Raw genomic sequence first — 6,203 nt, 5'->3', positions numbered from 1 at the left:
ATTATATTAAATTTTGGATTTATTTATGCTTAATGAAAATTACTTATTCATTGAATATTAATTTACAACATTAAAAGTTAAACTAAATAATAAAAAAACTTTTTTTTTATAGTCTAATCTTTTGCAATTGTAGTATAAGTTTTTTTTTAAATTTCATTCTAACTATTATATAAAGTAATTGAAAAATAATTGTAAAAATATTAGTTTTCAACTATAATCCATTATTATACTTAATTTTTGAAATACAGTGCAACATTTGTTGATAATTGATAATAATTTGTATTATGCTAAATTTTCTTTTTTACACAATTCATTATTTAAAATTAGTTTTTTTTTATCCTAACTTACTCAACTTCTGCAATGAAGTTGCTAATTTTAATTTAGCTCAGTATTTAACTTCAATTCATTATTTGTATTATATTTACTGTTTAAGTGACCAATGAACTTTTTTTTTCAAATGTAGTTTTTGAGAATGAGAATGTTTATGAAACAGTAGTAAATATTTTCTTTATACTCAGCAGTAGATCAGCATCAGTTAGCTAGAAAGTTTTAACTTATCATTTCATACAATCTTTGATTCGTTTTTATAAGAAAAAGTTGAAATCAAAACACTCAAAAAGTAGTTCGAGAATGTGTAGTATAAGTTTAACAAATTTGTATATACTTTATAATACCATATAACAAGTTAAATAATAATTACAATTTAATAAATACAATGAGGTTATTTTTTTCTTAAAAATAGGTTGAATTTATTGATTACTATCTGATTTTCTTTATCATTAATGGAATAGTTTCGACGAGAGTTTAAGACTTTTGGTACACCAATCAACTTAAGCGCACAATCATTTGGTATCAAGCATACATCTTCACGTTGAGGCCAATGAAAGAATTGTGATGGAATATCAAAATGTCAATGAACTACAAATTTGCTCAGTTATGAATGCATAGTTCCTTGCACATATCTGAAAATGGAAAAAATCGGAGAACCTTGGTGATTTGATATGGATATACCTTGTGTTATTTCAGATTTGGTCATGATGTGAGTAAGTATCTTCTCGCAAATGTTTCCTGTGACCCCTCTGATGAAGGTAATAAGCCTTTTCTAGGGATTTTTTTCCTCTCTCATTTTCTCCACCTCTCCCCACGAGGCTAGCAAGAGAGGTGTATCGTTCAAGATAAACGTCGGACGAATTGTTCTGTAGTGCAATTACTGATATAGATCACCGCTCTTTTGTTAGTGTAGCGGCGACCTTCATAGTCAGGTAACGTTTTTGTGGAGGGCTCTGTGGTGGATATGATACGTATATAGTATGTGTCCAGTATTTTTATTACTTTGTTTCACTCAACAAGGGAGATGTGATATCCATTTTTCCTTACAATGGTGATTTCTATGGCCTCCATGGCAAATTCTGCATATACAAATTTATTTTTAGGCTTCGATCGTTGATCCTTTTGCCCCGCCCCCCTGCTGATGCCAGTTTCCTGAACATAACCCAGGGGAAGGCCTAAAATGTCAGTCATCCAAACACAGAGGTCCTCAAAACCATTAATACCAGTACTGAGACACCACGGCAGAGGACAACATCCACAGGGGATGATAAGACTTCCACCACTATCAGGAAAAAATCAAAGCAGCTAAGAGTAGCTACATTAATGATTAAGAAAGCTTGGACACACATTAATTTTATTGAAATTCTATTGTTAATTAACAAATTAAATATTTTTTAAATTTACAATTCGATCGAAACAATTAAATTTTTAGAACAATAGGGGAAATTTAAATAATATAATTTAAAGTTCAATTATATTCAAATTGCCTTCCATTGTTTATTTAATCTTTTTTCTGCCTCAGGACCATCGAACTTATCCCCTAGATATGACTCACTTACTTTTTCAGAAATAAATAATATCATCTATTTTAGATTATAAGTTCTCTCATCCACTTTCTTTAAAGGTAAAGTTGTAGAAGAGAAATATCAAAAGTATTACAAATGAAATAAATAAACCCAATTTCAAGTCATAATTGGGTTGACTTCGATAAAAAAATACTATTTAAAAACCATTTTACTTTATCAAAGCAAAAACTGCTCCACCACAGAATCATTACCTCATCAATTTATACAAATAAGTCGAATAGCGATGACGAGAGTATGACTGCACATTCCGAGCGAGAAAATAGAAAACTTCAGCATATATTTTCTACAAGTGTAATAGGGTGAATCCTTTGGTAAGGATGTGTCAAGTAAATTTAAAAGAAAAACTGCATGTCTCGAGTTAAAAAAACTGATTGGGTAGTGGCCACAGATCCGACACTTGATTTTAAGGTGGAGGCTATCATCAGTAAAGTGCAAGTTATAATATATTCTTGCAGATGTAACAAGAAACCCATACTAACAAATTTGGAAGGTGAAATAGAGAAAGAACTCGAAGTTTTAACTAATTTTTTCGACAATGGTCGTTAATTCGGACTTTTCAGTACTAGTATGGAAAAAAAAAGTTGTTGTTTTTATGCTTGTTTTTCTTATTACTGTTTTTTCATTCACTCATATCAGTTATGTGTAAAGAGTATGTTATATTCAGTTAGAATGTTTGCTTTTTTTTGGCTGTCATAATTGTAAATAAAGGTATGCCTATTAGGCTTTAAAAAAAGTTATAATATTACTGCCACTTGTTCTTTGTAGAGGGAGAAGCGCCTTGATAATAAATCAAAGACTGCAATTATCCCGATTGGCTAATTTCAACTAGGAAAAAGTTTAAAAATATCAAATTGTTCTCTCAAAGGAATGATAATTGTTTTAGACATTAAGTAATTGGTTAAATTATAGGGTTTCTCAGAATTAAATTTGCTAGAACTAAAAACAAAACTTAACAATTTTACAAAAAACTGGCGTAATTTTAATATGCATAAAAGAATAGACCTTTACAGCACAGTTTCTTTCCTAATGTTTAGTATAATGTAATCCCAAAAGCTGGTTAATTTCAAGAAAAATATACAAATTTCAAGTTTTTTTTCAAGACATACGGCTAAAAAGTGTACAATTATTATACTAAGGATGGAATATTATCATTACTACACCAGGAAAAGTGCTATCTTGTTTAGATGACACATCCAAAAAAGTAGAAAATTTTCATTCGTAAAAAAAAGTAAGCCGTATAATGGCCTGGAAATAAACACCATCTCAATGCTTATAAATGGTCAAAAAAGCATCAAGTATAGTAATTTTTTACTTTGAGTGATATAAAGGAAACATATATACTTTTTTGTATGAATTTATTAATATGTTCAAGTTAGTTTATCAAAATTTGTTGCCCTGAAGCTAAAAATGTATGTCATTGCTTGGGAATCTGGATTTTTTTATAATCCGACAGTGCGATTAAAAAATAAAGTCAAAACAAAAGCGTTAAGCTCACAAGCTACAAACAACTCATTGAATATAATTTTTTTTAAATAAAATAAAGTAAAAAAAGGATTTGGAAACTTTATTAAACAATTTCAAATTAATCAAATCATATAAGCTGTCTTAAACAAGACATTACAATAAAACATATTTTCCAAAAAAAGTAGTATTGTATTAAAAAAAATCAATGTAAAACTCAATGTTGGGAGTTGTTTTTTTACGGAATGTGCTCTATCACAGGAAGTAAACGGTTCAAAATTTATTGGTTTAAACTTAAGATAAATGATTTTAAAAATTAATAAATAATTAAATTTATTAACCATGTCCCATGGAAAACGGCCGCATGATGAAATTGGAGCTAAAGTAAAGTGGATGACTTAAAACTTAATAGGTCAGTCTTCAAAAACTTTATGATAGACAAATATTAAAACCATTTATATATCATTGATATAAATATATGCGTTGATAGTATCAGTGTAATATCATGTATCACACCAAAACAAATGAAATAGATGAAAGAAGTAAAAGGTTCCAAAACCTTTCATTCCTGGGTACAAGTTAATCGAAATACTATAAAATTATAAAAAAACACATCACTTTACGAAAAAATAAAAATAAAATAGTATTGTGCATCATATTTTTATTGTATTTCTTTTGTTAATCCAAAATTATTAACATTTTTAAAATGATTTCTATGTAGACAACTAAAACATGTTTATTTTGTTAAATCAAATAAAATACATTTATCTTTGTTCAAAGAAATAAAACATTTCTACGAAATCTTTTTCAGATTAATATTTCTTGTAACAAATGGTTAAGTTAGAATTTATCTCTTTCCAAAACCAATGGTTCAACTAATGCATTAGTCGTATTAATAGTATAAAAACTAATCCAATTATGCCACTTCTCAATTATTAGCCATTTTATGCTAAATAATTGTTATATTTGCATAAAATTATAAAAATAGAAACTATTTAATTTGCCATTTTTCAAAATAGTTTTACATATATGAACAAATTACACTTATCTTATCCCCTACCCTATTGAGCCACAACGTTAATCTTTTTTTTTTTTAAGTTATAAATTTATTTAATCTTGGTCAAGGTCAACCATACTTTTTTATTATAGTTTTTAAAAAAATGATCGAGTATTTTGTTGCATAACTTCATAGCTGGATTGAGTTATGAACTACTTTTCATGATAAATTGGATGAAAAATTGTCTTGAGACCCTTGTGTATTGGACAATAGTTTGTAAACCATTCAAAATTAATCCTCAAGACAATTTTTCATCCAATTTATCATGAAAAGTAGTTCATAACTCAATCCAGCTGGATAATATGATATTTGACAGACCAAATTTTATTTCAATCGTATGAAAACAAGGTGTAGATTTTCCATGGAAGTTCTATTTATAAAAACAAATGTATTAATGTTAAATACTATGAACAAAAAGTAAATTTTAATACTTTAGACTACCCTTATATATTGCTTATTTATGCACATTTCCTTTCAGCATAATTGTGAGTTAAGTATATTATATATTAAGTAATATTGTCAATAGCACTTTCATAAAATCCCTAGTACTTATAACTAGTATGTCAATAATTAATTAAGTAATAATGTAGAATATTGATTAACTATACCCACCAAAGAGTAAATAACAATTAACGAATAAGTATTTACTACCATCTTATTATTGTTTTAATTAGTATATTCATTTTTTGAATGAATATTATACTTTTTGTTACTTCAAGTAGTAAAAACATGTAGTGGTTCTACTCAATCAACATTAGTCAATTGTTTCCAATACTTAAATTATTTTGTATTGTAATCAAATTTTTTCTATGTGGTGAGTAAATACTTTTATCTGGAATAATATTTAGTATATTCGAGACAACTTACATTAAAATTGATTATATAGTATATTTACTTATACAAACGAAATTGAAGTACAAATAAGCCAGAGACAACCTTGGGATACAAAATCGCCAATGCCAAAATAAAGAAGAAAATTGTATATTGATGTTTCATGACTCTTTTAATATAATTTTGAGTCATTAAACCTTTCGAAGGGGGGAGGTGATAATAATATATACTGTACTACTACACTGGAGGATATACTTATCTTTATTTAAAAATATTTTAGTAATGTATCTCCTTTCTATCATTGTTCAAATTAGAATACATGTTAATTAATATGTAAGGAAACTACAAAGTGTTGCACAGCATTTTTTGTTATTAAATATTTTTCAATTATTGTAATTAATAATTGTCCTACGAGAATAGTTATATAAAGAATAAACTTAAATTAATTAAGTACTCTAGATGTGCATATGAGCAATGAGGCATCCTAGAGGACGATTTGAAATTTGAGATAACTATGAAGGAATTATAAAAGGGACTGATTTTACATTCCTAATGAAGGACGGATACAATCAAAACTGGTTGTTATGTTTTGCATCAGGGAAATAGACAAAATGAATAAATATTACACGCAAACTGATTTGCAGATTAATTTTACTTTAAACTATTCTGCATTATTATTCTTATAATGGCGAATATTTTTTCTCAAAAGAGCATACATATTTCTTAGAGTAAATTAAGTCATATTATTTAAAAAATTGTTAAACATAAAAAGCTGTAGCGTGAACGTTTTCCACGATAATTGAGGAAAAAGTCACATTCTTTGAAAAAATTAGCATTTTTCAAAACATTAAGGTCTTTGACTTACCCTCCAATTTAGATTCTGGAAGATTGCTAGTCTTTTCATATTTTTACACCCCCGTCGTATTTCAGTTCAGATA

The 6,203-nt window shown here is 27.5% G+C and overlaps 1 long non-coding RNA gene across 1 annotated transcript; it reads right to left on the bottom strand.

The window, feature by feature from the left end:
* Positions 1–640: 640 nt before the first annotated feature.
* LOC139907195 (uncharacterized) lies at positions 641–1,678 on the bottom strand. Its single transcript, XR_011783656.1, has 2 exons — positions 1,012–1,678; positions 641–962 (listed from the first exon to the last, which is right to left on the bottom strand). It is a non-coding gene; the product is annotated as an uncharacterized lncRNA (long non-coding RNA).
* Between the last annotated feature and the right edge of the window lie 4,525 nt (positions 1,679–6,203).

The sequence above is a fragment of the Lepeophtheirus salmonis genome, chromosome 1 (assembly GCF_016086655.4).
Source record: "Lepeophtheirus salmonis chromosome 1, UVic_Lsal_1.4, whole genome shotgun sequence".
Taxonomy (NCBI): domain Eukaryota; kingdom Metazoa; phylum Arthropoda; class Copepoda; order Siphonostomatoida; family Caligidae; genus Lepeophtheirus; species Lepeophtheirus salmonis.
This window is presented reverse-complemented; position numbering and strand designations above follow the sequence as displayed.